Raw genomic sequence first — 20,885 nt, 5'->3', positions numbered from 1 at the left:
TGCCAAGTAACACAGTAACATAACATAGTTAACAAGGCCGAAAAAGCCATTTGTCAATCCAGTTCAGCCAATATTCCGTCAGAATCCCCAGATCTATGCAAAACAGAAGCCGCGGAGACACCATCACATGTTTCTCAACGCAAGCAATGACTAGCCAGATCTTTCACCGGGAAGGAACAACCACGGGAAGGGCAGTCTCCAATGAAGGAAACCACCTATGCCAAAACATGGTATCCATCCACAGACAGCTGTTTCGGGGTCTTCTACTAGGCATTGCTCCTACTAGCCAGTTTCCTACTCCACACTGATGAGGGGCAAATACCCCGAAACAGCTGTCTGTGGATGGATACCATGTTTTGGCATAGGTGGTTTCCTTCATTGGAGACTGCCCTTTCCGTGGTTGTTACTTCACGGTGAAAGACCTGGCTAGTCATTGCTTGCGTTGAGAAATATGTGATGGTGTCTCCGCGGCTTCTGTTTTGCATATTTCCCATAAGGGATGGGGGCATTGCTCTAGAATCACTGCGTTGAGAAACACGTGATGGTGTCTCCGCAGTGTTGGATGTTGATCTCCATGAGGTCATTCATCCCCAGATCTACGTCCTTCTAAAGAACCTAATCACTGTAAGATACAATATCGTTACGCTCCAGGAAGACATCCAGGCCTCTCTTGAACCCTTCGACTGAGTTCGCCATCACCACCTCCTCAGGCAGGGAATTCCAGATTCCCACTGCCCTAACAGTAAAGAATCCTCTTCTATGTTGGTGGAAAAACATTTTCTCCTCCAAACGCAGAGAATGCCCCCTTGTGACCGTCACCTTCCTTGGTATAAACAGACCCTCGGAGAAGACATTTGTATTGTCCCCTTATATACTTATACATGGTTATTAGATCGCCCCTCAGTCGTCTTTTTTCTAGACTAAATAACCCTAATTTTGCTCATCTCTCTGGGTATTGTAGTCCTCCATCCACTTTAGTACTTTTGTTTCCCTCCTTTGTACTCGCTCTAGTTCCATTATATCCTTCCTGAGCACCGGTGCCCAAAACTGTACACAGTACTCCATGTGCGGTCTAACCAGAGATTTGTACAGAGGCAGTATAATGCTCTCATCATGTGTATCCAGACCTCTTTTAATGCACCCCATGATCCTGTTTGCCTTGGCAGCCGCTGCCTGGCACTGACTGCTCCAGGTAAGTTTATCACTAACTAGGATCCCCAAGTCTTTCTCCATGTCAGATTTACCCAGTGGTTTTTACTGTTAATTGCCCCTCTTCTTTGCTTAGCCACATTGGGTTTTTCCTATATCTTGTCCTTTTATTCCCCAAGGTATAAACTGCTTACAGCGTCTATTTAGGATGTTCTTAAACATTTCCCATTTATAATCTGTATTCTTATTTCTGAATACATTGTCCCAGATTAAGGGCATCTCTAAGCTGGTCAAACTTTGCCTTCCTAAAGGTTCAGTGTTTTTGTGACTCCCTGACATGTCCCCCCAGTGAAAAACAAGTGACACTGTACAATATTGTGGTCGCTATTTCCTAGATGCCTGACAACCTGCAGATCTGTTATTCTGTCAGGTCTGTTAGATAGTATTAGGTGTAAAGTGCTGCTCCTCTGGTTGGATTCTGCACCAATTGTGAAAGATAATTTTTCTTGCAAGGAAAGTGTTTCCAGCCAGCATTGAAGAAACAGTAGTAGACGTTTCAGGCTGTGCGCCCTTGTTGCTTTTTTTTTAGCATTTGTGCCGTGTTTTAGTGGCCGCAGAAACGCTTAAAAAATGCATCTCCATGCAGTCCTATGGGATTCCGCAGTTGCTGTGCCCATGCTGCGGATTATTCCGCTGCGGAATCACATAACTGTAAAATCCACAGCAAGTTCATTATTTCTGCGGAATTGCGGCGATTCCGCCACCATAGGATTGCATTGAAACGCTCACTTTACGCATGTGGCTATGCCCACCATGTGTGAAGTGAGCGCTTCATGTGTGGATGGCACCCAGGGTCTGGAGGAGAGGAGACTCTCCTACATGACCCGGGCACCATATTCCAGTAAAAAATAGAATTAAAGGGGACCTGTCACCCCTCCAGGCGATTTTAAGTAAAAGAGCCACCTTGTGCAGCACTAATGCTGCATTCTGTCAAGGTGGCTCTTTTATTTAGGGCACCTTCCACCCCAGAAATAATCGCTTTTAAAATTGTTCAAAAATACCTGAAATATGACAGGGGGGCAGGTCTTTCCCCATCTGACAGACGCCTCGCATCCATCACTCATGTCTTCCTGCGTTGTTTGCTCCACCTCATTTTTCTTTTCAAATCCTTGCACCTGCGCTGTACTATGTATTCTTGGGCATGCGCAGTTACCGCTGCCCGTCCTCTCTCATGACTTCCTGGCCTTCCTATCGCGCGGCCACAGATCACGCCCCGCAGTCGCTTATGATTTAATCACACTGCGGAGCTGGGAATCTTGGGCATGCGCAGTAGTTCTCTGCGGCTCTCATGTCCAAGATTCCCAGCCCCACAGTGTGATTAAATCATAAGCGACTGCGATGCGTGATCTGTGGCCGCGCGATAGGAAGGCCAGGAAGTCATGAGAGAGGACGGGCAGCGGTAACTGCGCATGTCCCAGAATACATAGTACAGCGCAGGTGCAAGGATTTGAAAAGAAAAATGAAGAGGTGGAGCAAACAACGCAGGAAGACATGAGTGATGGATGCGAGGCGTCTGTCAGATGGAGAAAGACCTGCCCCCCTGTCAAATATCAGGTATGTCTGACCAATTTTAAAAACGATTATTTCTGCGGTGGAAGGTGCCCTAAATAAAAGAGCCACCTTGACAGAATGCAACATTAGTGCTGCACAAGGTGGCTCTTTTACTTAAAATCGCCTGGAGGGGTGACAGGTCCCCTTTAAAATATAAAATAGGCATATACTCACCTTCTGATGGCCCCCGGAGTCCTCAGCGACGCTGCTGGCAAGTTCCGTTCCCAGACGTGCTTTGCAAGAATCACTCCAGATGACGTAGCGGTCACGTGACCGCTACATCATCAAAGGTCCTTCGCGCATAGCACGTCTGGGAACGGAACTTGCCAGCAGCGTCGCTGAGGACTCCGGAGGCCATCAGAAGGTGAGTATATCCCTATTTTATATTTTTTTAAATGATTTTTAACATTCTATCTTTTACTACTGATGCTGCATAGGCGGCATCAATCATAAAAAGATGGTCACACTTGTCAAACACTATGCTTGTGTGTGACCAACCTCTCAATCACTTTTCCAAGCGATGCTTCAAACCGCTTGCAAAACGCACACATTACACACGCGGCTCCGCTCCGCGCACATTACACCCGAGGCTCCGCTCCACGCACATTACACACACGGCTCCGCTCCGCACACATTACACACGCGGCTCCGCTCCGCGCACATTACACACGAGGCTCCGCTCCGCGCACATTACACACGCGGCTCCGCTCCGCGCACATTACACACTCGGCTCCGCTCCGCGCACATTACACACTTGGCTCCACTCCACGCACATTACACACACGGCTCCGCTCCGCGCACATTACACACGCGGCTCCGCTCCGCACACATTACACACGCGGCTCCGCTCCGTGCACATTACACACGCGGCTCTGCTCCGTGCACATTACACACGCGGCTCCGCTCCGTGCACATTACACACGCGGCTCCGCTCCGTGCACATTACACACGCGGCTCCGCTCCGCGCACATTACACACTCGGCTCCGCTCCGCGCACATTACACACTCGGCTCCCCTCCGCACACATTACACACGCGGCTCCGCTCCGCGCACATTACACACTCGGCTCCGCTCCGCACACATTACACACACGGCTCCGCTCCGCACACATTACACACGTGGCTCCGCTCCGCGCACATTACACACTTGGCTCCGCTCCGCACACATTACACACGCGGCTCCGCTCCGCACACATTACACACGTGGCTCCGCCCCGCGCACATTACACACGCGGCTCCGCTCCGCGCACATTACACACTTGGCTCCGCTCCGCACACATTACACACGCGGCTCCGCTCCGCACACATTACACACGCGGCTCCGCTCCGCGCACATTACACACGCGGCTCCGCTCCGCGCACATTACACACTCGGCTCCGCTCCGCGCACATTACACACTTGGCTCCACTCCGCACACATTACACACGCGGCTCCGCTCCGCGCACATTACACACTCGGCTCCGCTCCGCACACATTACACACACGGCTCCGCTCTGCACACATTACACACGTGGCTCCGCTCCGCGCACATTACACACTTGGCTCCGCTCCGCACACATTACACACGCGGCTCCGCTCCGCACACATTACACACGTGGCTCCGCCCCGCGCACATTACACACGCGGCTCCGCTCCGCGCACATTACACACTTGGCTCCGCTCCGTGCACATTACACACACGGCTCCGCTCCGCGCACATTACACACGCGGCTCCGCTCCGCGCACATTACACACGCGGCTCCGCTCCGCACACATTACACACGTGGCTCCGCTCCGCACACATTACACACGAGGCTCTGCTCCGCACACATTACACACGTGGCTCCGCTCCGCACACATTACACATGCGGCTCCGCTCCACGCACATTACACACTTGGCTCCGCTCTGCGCACATTACACACTTGGCTCCGCTCCGCACACATTACACACGCGGCTCCGCTCCGCACACATTACACACGCGGCTCCGCTCCGCACACTTTACACACTTGGCTCCGCTCCGCGCACATTACACACGAGGCTCCGCTCCGTGCACATTACACACACGGCTCCACTCCGCACACATTACACACGCGGCTCCGCTCCGCGCACATTACACACTTGGCTCCGCTCCGCACACATTACACACGCGGCTCCGCTCTGCGCAATTACACACGTGGCTCCGCTCCGCACACATTACACACGCGGCTCCGCTCCGCGCACATTACACACTTGGCTCCGCTCCGCGCACATTACACACTTGGCTCCGCTCCGCGCACATTACACACTTGGCTCCGCTCCGCACACATTACACACGCGGCTCCGCTCCGCGCACATTACACACTTGGCTCCGCTCCGCACACATTACACACGCGGCTCCGCTCCGCGCACTTTACACACTTGGCTCCGCTCCGCGCACATTACACACTTGGCTCCGCTCCGTGCACATTACACACACGGCTCCGCTCCGCGCACATTACACACGCGGCTCCGCTCCGCGCACATTACACACGCGGCTCCGCTCCGCACACATTACACACGCGGCTCCGCTCCGCGCACATTACACACGCGGCTCCGCTCCGCGCACATTACACACGAGGCTCCGCTCCGCTCACATTACACACGCGGCTCCGCTCCTCACACATTACACACGCGGCTCCGCTCCGCGCACATTACACACGCGGCTCCGCTCCGCACACATTACACACGCGGCTCCGCTCCGCACACATTACACACGCGGCTCCGCTCCGCGCACATTACACACGTGGCTCCGCTCCGCGCACATTACACACTTGGCTCCGCTCCGCGCACATTACACACTTGGCTCCGCTCCGCACACATTACACACGCGGCTCCGCTCCACGCACATTACACACTTGGCTCCGCTCCGCACACATTACACACTTGGCTCCGCTCCGCACACATTACACACGCGGCTCCGCTCCGCGCACTTTACACACTTGGCTCCGCTCCGCGCACATTACACACACGGCTCCGCTCCGCACACATTACACACGTGGCTCCGCTCCGCGCACATTACACACTTGGCTCCGCTCCGCACACATTACACACGCGGCTCCGCTCCGCACACATTACACACGTGGCTCCGCCCCGCGCACATTACACACGCGGCTCCGCTCCGCGCACATTACACACTTGGCTCCGCTCCGCACACATTACACACGCGGCTCCGCTCCGCACACATTACACACGCGGCTCCGCTCCGCGCACATTACACACGCGGCTCCGCTCCGCGCACATTACACACTCGGCTCCGCTCCGCGCACATTACACACTTGGCTCCACTCCGCACACATTACACACGCGGCTCCGCTCCGCGCACATTACACACTCGGCTCCGCTCCGCACACATTACACACACGGCTCCGCTCCGCACACATTACACACGTGGCTCCGCTCCGCGCACATTACACACTTGGCTCCGCTCCGCACACATTACACACGCGGCTCCGCTCCGCACACATTACACACGTGGCTCCGCCCCGCGCACATTACACACTTGGCTCCGCTCCGCGCACATTACACACTTGGCTCCGCTCCGCACACATTACACACGCGGCTCCGCTCCGCGCACATTACACACTTGGCTCCGCTCCGCACACATTACACACTTGGCTCCGCTCCGCACACATTACACACGCGGCTCCGCTCCGCGCACTTTACACACTTGGCTCCGCTCCGCGCACATTACACACACGGCTCCGCACACATTACACACGCGGCTCCGCTCCGCACACATTACACACGCGGCTCCGCTCCGCGCACATTACACACGAGGCTCCGCTCCTCACACATTACACACGCGGCTCCGCTCCGCGCACATTACACACGAGGCTCCGCTCCGCACACATTACACACGCAGCTCCGCGCACATTACACACGCGGCTCCGCTCCGCACACATTACACACGCGGCTCCGCTCCGCGCACATTACACACACGGCTCCGCTCCACGCACATTACACACGTGGCTCCGCTCCGCACACATTACACACGCGGCTCCGCTCCGCGCACATTACACATGCGGCTCCGCTCCGCACACATTACACACGCAGCTCCGCTCCGCGCACATTACACACTTGGCTCCGCTCCGCACACATTACACACGCGGCTCCGCTCCATGCACATTACACACACGGCTCCGCTCCGCGCACATTACACACGCGGCTCCGCTCCGCGCACATTACACACGAGGCTCCGCTCCTCACACATTACACACGCGGCTCCGCTCCGCGCACATTACACACGAGGCTCCGCTCCGCGCACATTACACACGAGGCTCCGCTCCGCGCACATTACACACGAGGCTCCGCTCCTCACACATTACACACGCGGCTCCGCTCCGCGCACATTACACACGCGGCTCCGCTCCGCGCACTTTACACACTTGGCTCCGCTCCGCACACATTACACACGCGGCTCCGCTCCACGCACATTACACACACGGCTCCGCTCCGCACACATTACACACGCGGCTCCGCTCCGCGCACATTACACACGAGGCTCCGCTCCGCGCACATTACACACGAGGCTCCGCTCCTCACACATTACACACGCGGCTCCGCTCCGCGCACATTACACACGCGGCTCCGCTCCGCGCACATTACACACGCGGCTCCGCTCCTCACACATTACACACGCGGCTCCGCTCCGCGCACATTACACACGAGGCTCCGCTCCTCACACATTACACACGCGGCTCCGCTCCGCGCACATTACACACGCGGCTCCGCTCCACACATTACACACGCGTTTCCGCTTCGCACATTACACACGCGGCTCCGCTCCGCACATTACACACGCGGCTCCGCTCCGCTCACATTACGCACGCGGCTCCGCTCCGCACACATTACACACGCGGCTCCGCTCCTCACACATTACACACGCGGCTCCGCTCCGCACACATTACACACGCGGCTCCGCTCCGCGCACATTACACACGCGGCTCCGCTCCGCACACATTACACACGCGGCTCCGCTCCGCGCACATTACACACGCGGCTCCGCTCCGCACACATTACACACGAGGCTCCGCTCCTCACACATTACACACGCGGCTCCGCTCCGCGCACATTACACACGAGGCTCCGCTCCGCGCACATTACACACGAGGCTCCGCTCCTCACACATTACACACGCGGCTCCGCTCCGCGCACATTACACACGCGGCTCCGCTCCGCGCACTTTACACACTTGGCTCCGCTCCGCACACATTACACACGCGGCTCCGCTCCATGCACATTACACACACGGCTCCGCTCCGCACACATTACACACGCGGCTCCGCTCCGCGCACATTACACACGAGGCTCCGCTCCACGCACATTACACACGTGGCTCCGCTCCGCACACATTACACACGCGGCTCCGCTCCGCGCACATTACACATGCGGCTCCGCTCCGCACACATTACACACGCAGCTCCGCTCCGCGCACATTACACACTTGGCTCCGCTCCGCACACATTACACACGCGGCTCCGCTCCATGCACATTACACACACGGCTCCGCTCCGCGCACATTACACACGCGGCTCCGCTCCGCGCACATTACACACGAGGCTCCGCTCCTCACACATTACACACGCGGCTCCGCTCCGCGCACATTACACACGAGGCTCCGCTCCGCGCACATTACACACGAGGCTCCGCTCCGCGCACATTACACACGAGGCTCCGCTCCTCACACATTACACACGCGGCTCCGCTCCGCGCACATTACACACGCGGCTCCGCTCCGCGCACATTACACACGAGGCTCCGCTCCTCACACATTACACACGCGGCTCCGCTCCGCGCACATTACACACGAGGCTCCGCTCCGCGCACATTACACACGAGGCTCCGCTCCGCGCACATTACACACGAGGCTCCGCTCCTCACACATTACACACGCGGCTCCGCTCCGCGCACATTACACACGCGGCTCCGCTCCGCGCACTTTACACACTTGGCTCCGCTCCGCACACATTACACACGCGGCTCCGCTCCACGCACATTACACACACGGCTCCGCTCCGCACACATTACACACGCGGCTCCGCTCCGCGCACATTACACACGAGGCTCCGCTCCGCGCACATTACACACGAGGCTCCGCTCCTCACACATTACACACGCGGCTCCGCTCCGCGCACATTACACACGCGGCTCCGCTCCGCGCACATTACACACGCGGCTCCGCTCCTCACACATTACACACGCGGCTCCGCTCCGCGCACATTACACACGAGGCTCCGCTCCTCACACATTACACACGCGGCTCCGCTCCGCGCACATTACACACGCGGCTCCGCTCCACACATTACACACGCGTTTCCGCTTCGCACATTACACACGCGGCTCCGCTCCGCACATTACACACGCGGCTCCGCTCCGCTCACATTACGCACGCGGCTCCGCTCCGCACACATTACACACGCGGCTCCGCTCCTCACACATTACACACGCGGCTCCGCTCCGCACACATTACACACGCGGCTCCGCTCCGCGCACATTACACACGCGGCTCCGCTCCGCACACATTACACACGCGGCTCCGCTCCGCACACATTACACACGAGGCTCCGCTCCTCACACATTACACACGCGGCTCCGCTCCGCGCACATTACACACGAGGCTCCGCTCCGCGCACATTACACACGAGGCTCCGCTCCTCACACATTACACACGCGGCTCCGCTCCGCGCACATTACACACGCGGCTCCGCTCCGCGCACTTTACACACTTGGCTCCGCTCCGCACACATTACACACGCGGCTCCGCTCCATGCACATTACACACACGGCTCCGCTCCGCACACATTACACACGCGGCTCCGCTCCGCGCACATTACACACGAGGCTCCGCTCCGCGCACATTACACACGAGGCTCCGCTCCTCACACATTACACACGCGGCTCCGCTCCGCGCACATTACACACGCGGCTCCGCTCCGCGCACATTACACACGCGGCTCCGCTCCTCACACATTACACACGCGGCTCCGCTCCGCGCACATTACACACGAGGCTCCGCTCCTCACACATTACACACGCGGCTCCGCTCCGCGCACATTACACACGCGGCTCCGCTCCACACATTACACACGCGTTTCCGCTTCGCACATTACACACGCGGCTCCGCTCCGCACATTACACACGCGGCTCCGCTCCGCTCACATTACGCACGCGGCTCCGCTCCTCACACATTACACACGCGGCTCCGCTCCGCACACATTACACACGCGGCTCCGCTCCGCGCACATTACACACGCGGCTCCGCTCCTCACACATTACACACGCGGCTCCGCTCCGCACACATTACACACGCGGCTCCGCTCCGCGCACATTACACACGCGGCTCCGCTCCGCACACATTACACACGAGGCTCCGCTCCGCGCACATTACACACGCGGCTCCGCTCCGCACACATTACACACGAGGCTCCGCTCCGCGCACATTACACACGCGGCTCCGCTCCGCACACATTACACACGCGGCTCCGCTCCGCACACATTACACACGAGGCTCCGCTCCTCACACATTACACACGCGGCTCCGCTCCGCGCACATTACACACGCGGCTCCGCTCCGCACATTACACACGCGGCTCCGCTCCTCACACATTACACACGCGGCTCCGCTTCGCACATTACACACGCGGCTCCGCTCCGCACATTACACACGCGGCTCCGCTCCTCACACATTACACACGCGGCTCCGCTCCGCACACATTACACACGCGGCTCCGCTCCGCGCACATTACACACGAGGCTCCGCTCCGCGCACATTACACACGCGGCTCCGCTCCGCGCACATTACACACTTGGCTCCGCTCCGCACACATTACACACTTGGCTCCGCTCCGCACACATTACACACGCGGCTCCGCTCCGCGCACTTTACACACTTGGCTCCGCTCCGCGCACATTACACACACGGCTCCGCACACATTACACACGCGGCTCCGCTCCGCACACATTACACACGCGGCTCCGCTCCGCGCACATTACACACGAGGCTCCGCTCCTCACACATTACACACGCGGCTCCGCTCCGCGCACATTACACACGAGGCTCCGCTCCGCACACATTACACACGCAGCTCCGCGCACATTACACACGCGGCTCCGCTCCGCACACATTACACACGCGGCTCCGCTCCGCGCACATTACACACACGGCTCCGCTCCACGCACATTACACACGTGGCTCCGCTCCGCACACATTACACACGCGGCTCCGCTCCGCGCACATTACACATGCGGCTCCGCTCCGCACACATTACACACGCAGCTCCGCTCCGCGCACATTACACACTTGGCTCCGCTCCGCACACATTACACACGCGGCTCCGCTCCATGCACATTACACACACGGCTCCGCTCCGCGCACATTACACACGCGGCTCCGCTCCGCGCACATTACACACGAGGCTCCGCTCCTCACACATTACACACGCGGCTCCGCTCCGCGCACATTACACACGAGGCTCCGCTCCGCGCACATTACACACGAGGCTCCGCTCCGCGCACATTACACACGAGGCTCCGCTCCTCACACATTACACACGCGGCTCCGCTCCGCGCACATTACACACGCGGCTCCGCTCCGCGCACTTTACACACTTGGCTCCGCTCCGCACACATTACACACGCGGCTCCGCTCCACGCACATTACACACACGGCTCCGCTCCGCACACATTACACACGCGGCTCCGCTCCGCGCACATTACACACGAGGCTCCGCTCCGCGCACATTACACACGAGGCTCCGCTCCTCACACATTACACACGCGGCTCCGCTCCGCGCACATTACACACGCGGCTCCGCTCCGCGCACATTACACACGCGGCTCCGCTCCTCACACATTACACACGCGGCTCCGCTCCGCGCACATTACACACGAGGCTCCGCTCCTCACACATTACACACGCGGCTCCGCTCCGCGCACATTACACACGCGGCTCCGCTCCACACATTACACACGCGTTTCCGCTTCGCACATTACACACGCGGCTCCGCTCCGCACATTACACACGCGGCTCCGCTCCGCTCACATTACGCACGCGGCTCCGCTCCGCACACATTACACACGCGGCTCCGCTCCTCACACATTACACACGCGGCTCCGCTCCGCACACATTACACACGCGGCTCCGCTCCGCGCACATTACACACGCGGCTCCGCTCCGCACACATTACACACGCGGCTCCGCTCCGCGCACATTACACACGCGGCTCCGCTCCGCACACATTACACACGAGGCTCCGCTCCGCGCACATTACACACGCGGCTCCGCTCCGCACAAATTACACACGCGGCTCCGCTCCGCACACATTACACACGAGGCTCCGCTCCTCACACATTACACACGCGGCTCCGCTCCGCACATTACACACGCGGCTCCGCTCCTCACACATTACACACGCGGCTCCGCTCCGCACACATTACACACGCGGCTCCGCTCCGCGCACATTACACACGAGGCTCCGCTCCGCGCACATTACACACGCGGCTCCGCTCCGCACACATTACACACGAGGCTCCGCTCCGCGCACATTACACACGCGGCTCCGCTCCGCACACATTACACACGCGGCTCCGCTCCGCACACATTACACACGCGGCTCCGCTCCATCCTTCTCTATAATACTAGACATCATCCAGCACAGCAGAGTCCTCCAGACACTGTGACACCTGGAGCTCCGCCCCCATCATGTGACTGTGACGTCACGCAGGTCCTGTCCGCACACGGCCGCTCTGCAGGTGGAGGTATGTGTGTGTTCCTGTCACTCGCTTCTATGGCGCCACCATATTCCTCAGCGCTGTACAGACATTATCACAATCTAATTCCCCATCAGTCTCTGGAGCGCGGGAGGAAACACGGGGAGAACATACAGACTCCCTGCAGATGGCGCCCTCCTCCTGTTATTGGGGAGGATTAACCCTTTATGCGGCTGATGATGGGAGGAGTTGTAGTTGTTATTATCTGTGTGGTTACATCTGATGTCACATGACCGCTGCTGTATTCAGTCTCCAGCCCCCAGGACTCTCCTGTACCTTCCTCCCTATAACATTGCCTCAGTGTGGCCTCCAGGACTCTCCTGTACCTTCCTCCCTATGACATGGCCTCAGTGTGGCCCCTCAGGGCTCCTGTACCTTCCTCCCTATAACATTGCCTCAGTGTGGCCTCCAGGACTCTCCTGTACCTTCCTCCCTATGACATGGCCTCAGTGTGGCCCCTCAGGACTCCTGTACCTTCCTCCCTATGACATGGCCTCAGTGTGGCCCCTCAGGGCTCCTGCACCTTCCTCCCTATGACATGGCCTCAGTGTGGCCCCTCAGGGCTCCTGCACCTTCCTCCCTATGACATGGCCTCAGTGTGGCCCCTCCGGGCTCCTGCACCTTCCTCCCTATGACATGGCCTCAGTGTGGCCCCTCAGGGCTCCTGTACCTTCCTCCCTATGACATGGCCTCAGTGTGGCCCCTCAGGACTCTCCTGTACCTTCCTCCCTATGACATGGCCTCAGTGTGGCCCCTCAGGGCTCCTGCACCTTCCTCCCTATGACATGGCCTCAGTGTGGCCCCTCAGGGCTCCTGTACCTTCCTCCCTATGACATGGCGTCAGTGTGGCCCCTCAGGGCTCCTGTACCTTCCTCCCTATGACATGGCCTCAGTGTGGCCCCTCAGGGCTCCTGTACCTTCCTCCCTATGACATGGCCTCAGTGTGGCCCCTCAGGACTCTCCTGTACCTTCCTCCCTATGACATGGCCTCAGTGTGGCCCCTCAGGACTCTCCTGTACCTTCCTCCCTATGACATGGCCTCAGTGTGGCCCCTCAGGGCTCCTGCACCTTCCTCCCTATGACATGGCCTCAGTGTGGCCCCTCAGGGCTCTCCTGTATCTTCCTCACTATGACATGGCCTCAGTGTGGCCCCTCAGGGCTCCTGTACCTTCCTCCCTATGACATGGCGTCAGTGTGGCCCCTCAGGGCTCCTGTACCTTCCTCCCTATGACATGGCCTCAGTGTGGCCCCTCAGGGCTCCTGTACCTTCCTCCCTATGACATGGCGTCAGTGTGGCCCCTCAGGGCTCCTGTACCTTCCTCCCTATGACATGGCGTCAGTGTGGCCCCTCAGGGCTCCTGTACCTTCCTCCCTATGACATGGCCTCAGTGTGGCCCCTCAGGGCTCCTGTACCTTCCTCCCTATGACATGGCCTCAGTGTGGCCCCTCAGGGCTCCTGTACCTTCCTCCCTATGACATGGCGTCAGTGTGGCCCCTCAGGGCTCCTGTACCTTCCTCCCTATGACATGGCGTCAGTGTGGCCCCTCAGGGCTCCTGTACCTTCCTTCCTATGAAATGGCTTCAGTGTGGCCCCTCAGGGCTCCTGTACCTTCCTTCCTATGAAATGGCTTCAGTGTGGCCCCACAGGGCTCCTGTACCTTCCTCCCTATGACATGGCGTCAGTGTGGCCCCTCAGGGCTCCTGTACCTTCCTTCCTATGAAATGGCTTCAGTGTGGCCCCTCAGGGCTCCTGTACCTTCCTCCCTATGACATGGCCTCAGTGTGGCCCCTCAGGACTCTCCTATACCTTCCTCTTTATGACATGGCCTCAGTGTGGCCCCTCAGAGCTCCTGTACCTTCCTCCCTATGACATGTTCTCACTGTGGTCCCTCAGTGCTCCTTTACCTTCATTCCTATCACATGGCCTCAATGTGGCCCCTGAGGGCTCCTGTACCTACCTCCCTAAAACGTGGCCTCAGTGTGGCCCTATCGGGCTCCTGTTCCTTCCTCCCTATGACATGGCCTCACTGTGGCCCCTCAGAGCTCCTGTTCCTTCCTCCCTATGACATGGCCTCAGTATGGCCCCTCCGGGCTCCTATACCTTCCTCCCTATGACATGGCCTCAGTGTGGCCCCTCCAAGCTCCTGTACTTTCCTCCCTATGACATGGCCTCAGTGTGGCCCCTCACGGCTCCTGTACGTTCCTCCCTATGACATGGCCTTATTGTGGCCCCACAGGGCTCCTGTACCTTCCTCCCTATGACATGGCCTCAGTGTGGCCCCTCAGGGCTCCTGTACCTTCCTTCCTATGACTTGGCCTCAGTGTGCCCCCTCAGGGCTCGTGTAACTTCCTCCCTATGACATGGCCTCACTGTGGCCCCTCAGAGCTCCTGTACCTTCCTCCCTATGACATGGCCTCAGTATGGCCCCTCCGGGCTCCTATACCTTCCTCCCTATGACATGGCCTCAGTGTGGCCCCTCCAAGCTCCTGTACTTTCCTCCCTATGACATGGCCTCAGTGTGGCCCCTCAGGGCTCCTGTACGTCCCTCCCTATGACATGGCCTTATTGTGGCCCCACAGGGCTCCTGTACCTTCCTCCCTATGACATGGCCTCAGTGTGGCCCCTCAGGGCTCCTGTACCTTCCTTCCTATGACTTGGCCTCAGTGTGCCCCCTCAGGGCTCCTGTACCTTCCTCCCCATGACATGGCCTCAGTGTGGCCCCTCAGGGCTCCTGTACCTTCCTTCCTATGACTTGGCCTCAGTGTGCCCCCTCAGGGCTCCTGTACCTTCCTCCCTATGACATGGCCTCAGTGTGGCCCCTCAGGGCTCCTGTACCTTCCTTCCTATGACTTGGCCTCAGTGTGCCCCCTCAGGGCTCCTGTACCTTCCTCCCCATGACATGGCCACAATTGGCCCCTCCGGGCTCCTGTACCTTCCTTCCTATGACATGGCCTCAGTGTGGCTCCTGAGGGATCCTGTACGTTCATCCCTATGACGTGGCCACACTGTGGCATCTCCAGGCTCCTGTACCTTCCTCCCTATGACATGGCCTCAGTGTGGCCGCTCAGGGCTCCTGGACCTTCCTCCCAATGACATGACTTCAGTGTGGCCCCTCAAGACTCCTGTACCTTCCTCCCTATGACATGGCCTTAGTGTGGCCCCCTCAGGACTCCTGTACCTTCTTCCCTATGACATGACCTCAGTGTGGCCCCTCAGGGCTCCTGTACCTTCCTCCCTATGACATGGCCTCAGTGTGGCCCCTCAGGGCTCCTGTACGTTCCTCCCTATGACGTGGCCTTATTGTGGCCCCACAGGGCTCCTGTACCTTCCTCCCTATGACATGGCCTCAGTGTGGCCCCTCAGGGCTCCTGTACCTTCCTTCCTATGACATGCCTTCAGTGTGGCCCCTCAGGACTCTCCTATACCTTCCTCCCTATGACATGGCCTCAGTGTGGCCCCTCAGGGCTCCTGTACCTTCCTCCCTATGACATGTTCTCACTGTGGTCCCTCAGTGCTCCTTTACCTTCATTCCTATCACATGGCCTCAATGTGGCCCCTGAGGGCTCCTGCACCTTCCTCCCTAAGACTTGACCTCAGTGTGACCCCACCGGGCTCCTGTACGTTCCTCCCTATGACATGGCCTCAGTGTGGCCCCCTCAGGACTCCTGTACCTTCTTCCCTATGACGTGGCCACTCAGGGCTCGTGTAACTTCCTCCCTATGACATGGCCTCAATGTGGCCCCTCAGGGCTCCTGTTCCTTCCTCCCTATGACATGGCCTCAGTATGGCCCCTCCGGGCTCCTATATCTTCCTCCCTATGACATGGCCTCAGTGTGGCCCCTCCAAGCTCCTGTACTTTCCTCCCTATGACATGGCCTCAGTGTGGCCCCTCAGGGCTCCTGTACCTTCCTTCCTATGACATGCCTTCAGTGTGGCCCCTCAGGACTCTCCTATACCTTCCTCCCTATGACATGGCCTCAGTGTGGCCCCTCAGGGCTCCTGTACCTTCCTCCCTATGACATGTTCTCACTGTGGTCCCTCAGTGCTCCTTTACCTTCATTCCTATCACATGGCCTCAATGTGGCCCCTGAGGGCTCCTGCACCTTCCTCCCTAAGACTTGACCTCAGTGTGACCCCACCGGGCTCCTGTACGTTCCTCCCTATGACATGGCCTCAGTGTGGCCCCCTCAGGACTCCTGTACCTTCTTCCCTATGACGTGGCCGCTCAGGGCTCGTGTAACTTCCTCCCTATGACATGGCCTCAGTATGGCCCCTCCGGGCTCCTATATCTTCCTCCCTATGACATGGCCTCAGTGTGGCCCCTCCAAGCTCCTGTACTTTCCTCCCTATGACATGGCCTCAGTGTGGCCCCTCAGGGCTCCTGTACGTTCCTCCCTATGACATGGCCTCAGTGTGGCACCTCCAAGCTCCTGTACTTTCCTCCCTATGACATGGCCTTATTGTGGCCCCACAGGGCTCCTGTACCTTCCTCCCTATGACATGGCCTCAGTGTGGCCCCTGAGGGCTCCTGTACCTTCCTTCCTATGACTTGGCCTCAGTGTGCCCCCTCAGGGCTCCTGTACCTTCCTCCCCATGACATGGCCTCAGTGTGCCCCCTCAGGGCTCCTGTACCTTCCTCCCCATGACATGGCCACAGTTTGCCCCTCCGGGCTCCTGTACCTTCCTTCCTATGACATGGCCTCAATGTGGCCCCTCAGGGCTCTCCTGTACCTTCTTCCCTGTGACATTGCCTCAGTTGGCCCCTCAGGGCTCCTGTACCTTCCTCCCTATGACATGGCCTCAGTGTGGCCCCTCAGGGCTCTCCTGTACCTTCCTCCCTATGACATGGCCTCAGTGTGGCCCCTCAGGGCTCTCCTGTACCTTCCTCCCTATGACATGGCCTCAGTGTGGCCCCTCAGTACTCTCCTGTACCTTCCTCCCTATGACATGGCCTCAGTGTGGCCCCTCAGGACTCTCCTATACCTTCCTCCCTATGACATGGCCTCAGTGTGGCCCCTCAGGGCTCCTGTACCTTCCTCCCTATGACATGTTCTCAATGTGGTCCCTCAGTGCTCCTGTACCTTCCTCCCTATGACATTGCCTCAGTGTGGCCCCCTCAGGACTCCTGTACCTTCTTCCCTATGACATGACCTCTGTGTGGCCCCTCAGGGCTCCTGTACCTTCCTCCCTATGACATGGCCTCAGTGTGGCCCCTCCAAGCTCCTGTACTTTCCTCCCTATGACATGGCCTCAGTGTGGCCCCACCGAGCTCCTGTACGTTCCTCCCTATGACATGGCCTCAGTGTGGCCCCCTGAGGGCTCCTGCACCTTCCTCCCTAAGACATGACCTCAGTGTGGCCCCACCGGGCTCCTGTACGTTCCTCCCTATGACATGGCCTCAGTGTGGCCCCCTCAGGACTCCTGTACCTTCTTCCCTATGACATGGCCTCAGTGTGGCCGCTCAGGGCTCATGGACCTTCCTTCCAATGACATGACTTCAGTGTGGCCCCTCAGGGCTCCTGTACCTTCCTCCCTATGACATGCCTTCAATGTGGCCCCTCAGGGCTCTCCTATACCTTCCTCCCTATGACATGGCCTCAGTGTGGCCCCTCAGGGCTCCTGTACCTTCCTCCCTATGACATGCCTTCAGTGTGGCCCCTCAGGACTCTCCTATACCTTCCTCCCTATGACATGGCCTCAGTATGGCCCCTCAGGGCTCCTGTACCTTCCTCCCTATGACATGTTCTCAGTGTGGTCCCTCAGTGCTCCTTTACCTTCATTCCTATCACATGGCCTCAATGTGGCCCCTGAGGGCTCCTGCACCTTCCTCCCTAAGACATGACCTCAGTGTGACCCCACCGGGCTCCTGTACGTTCCTCCCTATGACATGGCCTCAGTGTGGCCCCCTCAGGACTCCTGTACCTTCTTCCCTATGACGTGGTCTCAGTGTGGCCGCTCAGGGCTCGTGTAACTTCCTCCCTATGACATGGCCTCACTGTGGCCCCTCAGGGCTCCTGTTCCTTCCTCCCTATGACATGGCCTCAGTATGGCCCCTCCGGGCTCCAATATCTTCCTCCCTATGACATGGCCTCAGTGTGGCCCCTCCAAGCTCCTGTACTTTCCTCCATATGACATGGCCTCAGTGTGGCCCCTCAGGGCTCCTGTACGTTCCTCCCTATGACATGGCCTTATTGTGGCCCCTCAGGGCTCCTGTACCTTCCTTCCTATGACTTGGCCTCAGTGTGGCCCCTCAGGGCTCCTGTACCTTCCTTCCTATGACTTGGCCTCAGTGTGCCACCTCAGGGCTCCTGTACCTTCCTCCCCATGACAAGGCCTCAGTGTGCCCCCTCAGGGCTCCTGTACCTTCCTCCCCATGACATGGCCACAGTTGGCTCCTCCGGGCTCCTGTACCTTCCTTCCTATGACATGGCCTCAATGTGGCCCCTCAGGGCTCTCCTGTACCTTCTTCCCTGTGACATGGCCTCAGTTGGCCCCTCAGGGCTCCTGTACCTTCCTCCCTATGACATGGCCTCAGTGTAGCCCCTCAGGGCTCTCCTGTACCTTCCTCCCTATGACATGGCCTCAGTGTGGCCCCTCAGTACTATCCTGTACCTTCCTCCCTATGACATGCCTTCAGTGTGGCCCCTCAGGACTCTCCTATACCTTCCTCCCTATGACATGGCCTCAGTGTGGCCCCTCAGGGCTCCTGTACCTTCCTCCCTATGACATGTTCTCAATGTGGTCCCTCAGTGCTCCTGTACCTTCCTCCCTATGACATGGCCTCAGTGTGGCCCCCTCAGGACTCCTGTACCTTCTTCCCTATGACATGACCTCAGTGTGGCCCCTCAGGGCTCCTGTACCTTCCTCCCTATGACATGGCCTCAGTGTGGCCCCTCCAAGCTCCTGTACTTTCCTCCCTATGACATGGCCTCAGTGTGGCCTCTCAGGGCTCCTGTACCTTCCTCCCTATGACATGGCCTCAGTGTGGCCCCTCAGGGCTCCTGTACCTTCCTCCCTATGACATGCCTTCAGTGTGGCCCCTCAGGACTCTCCTATACCTTCCTCCCTATGACATGGCCTCAGTGTGGCCCCTCAGGGCTCCTGTACCTTCCTCCCTATGACAAGTTCTCAGTGTGGTCCCTCAGTGCTCCTTTACCTTCATTCCTATCACATGGCCTCAATGTGGCCCCTGAGGGCTCCTGCACCTTCCTCCCTAAGACATGACCTCAGTGTGGCCCCACCGGGCTCCTGTAAGTTCCTCCCTATGACATGGCCTCAGTGTGGCTCCCTCAGGACTCCTGTACCTTCTTCCCTGTGACATGGCCTCAGTGTGGCCGCTCAGGGCTCGTGTAACTTCCTCCCTATGACATGGCCTCACTGTGGCCCCTCAGGGCTCCTGTTCCTTCCTCCCTATGACATGGCCTCAGTATGGCCCCTCCGGGCTCCTATATCTTCCTCCCTATGACATGGTCTCAGTGTGGCCCCTCCAAGCTCCTGTACTTTCCTCCCTATGACATGGCCTCAGTGTGGCCCCTCAGGGCTCCTGTTCGTTCCTCCCTATGACATGGCCTTATTGTGGCCCCACAGGGCTCCTGTACCTTCCTCCCTATGACATGGCCTCAGTGTGGCCCCTCAGGGCTCCTGTACCTTCCTTCCTATGACTTGGCCTCAGTGTGCCCCCTCAGGGCTCCTGTACCTTCCTCCCCATGACATGGCCTCAGTGTGCCCCCTCAGGGCTCCTGTACCTTCCTCCCCATGACATGGCCACAGTTGGCCCCTCCGGGCTCCTGTACCTTCCTCCCCATGACATGGCCTCAGTGTGCCCCCTCAGGGCTCCTGTACCTTCCTCCCCATGACAAGGCCTCAGTGTGCCCCCTCAGGGCTCCTGTACCTTCCTCCCCATGACATGGCCACAGTTGGCCCCTCCGGGCTCCTGTACCTTCCTTCCTATGACATGGCCTCAATGTGGCCCCTCAGGGCTCTCCTGTACCTTCTTCCCTGTGACATGGCCTCAGTTGGCCCCTCAGGGCTCCTGTACCTTCCTCCCTATGACATGGCCTCAGTGTAGCCCCTCAGGGCTCCTGTACCTTCCTCCCTATGACATGGCCTCAGTGTGGCCCCTCAGTACTCTCCTGTACCTTCCTCCCCATGACATGCCTTCAGTGTGGCCCCTCAGGACTCTCCTATACCTTCCTCCCTATGACATGGCCTCAGTGTGGCCCCTCAGGGCTCCTGTACCTTCCTCCCTATGACATGTTCTCAATGTGGTCCCTCAGTGCTCCTGTACCTTCCTCCCTATGACATGGCCTCAGTGTGGCCCCCTCAGGACTCCTGTACCTTCTTCCCTATGACGTGACC

The 20,885-nt window shown here is 58.6% G+C and overlaps 2 protein-coding genes across 3 annotated transcripts in view; both read left to right on the top strand.

The window, feature by feature from the left end:
- LOC141060491 (uncharacterized) overlaps positions 1-20,885 on the top strand; it is a 108,238-nt gene that overhangs the window by 67,047 nt on the left and 20,306 nt on the right. The gene's annotated exons all lie outside the window — the stretch shown is intronic.
- Positions 12,429-20,885, top strand: part of LOC141060489 (gastrula zinc finger protein XlCGF66.1-like) — a 25,729-nt gene continuing 17,272 nt past the window's right edge. For both annotated transcript variants that reach the window (XM_073556751.1, XM_073556752.1), the window contains exon 1: positions 12,429-12,514. The gene's annotated coding sequence lies outside the window, so the exon portion shown is untranslated. The remainder of the gene's footprint in view (positions 12,515-20,885) is intronic.

Source organism: Dendrobates tinctorius, unplaced genomic scaffold, assembly GCF_039654945.1.
Source record: "Dendrobates tinctorius isolate UK_male_01 unplaced genomic scaffold, ASM3965494v1 ptg000237l, whole genome shotgun sequence".
NCBI classification, from domain to species: Eukaryota; Metazoa; Chordata; class Amphibia; order Anura; family Dendrobatidae; genus Dendrobates; species Dendrobates tinctorius.
The sequence above is the reverse complement of the archived record's forward strand: the minus strand, read 5'-3'. Positions and strand labels throughout refer to the sequence as shown.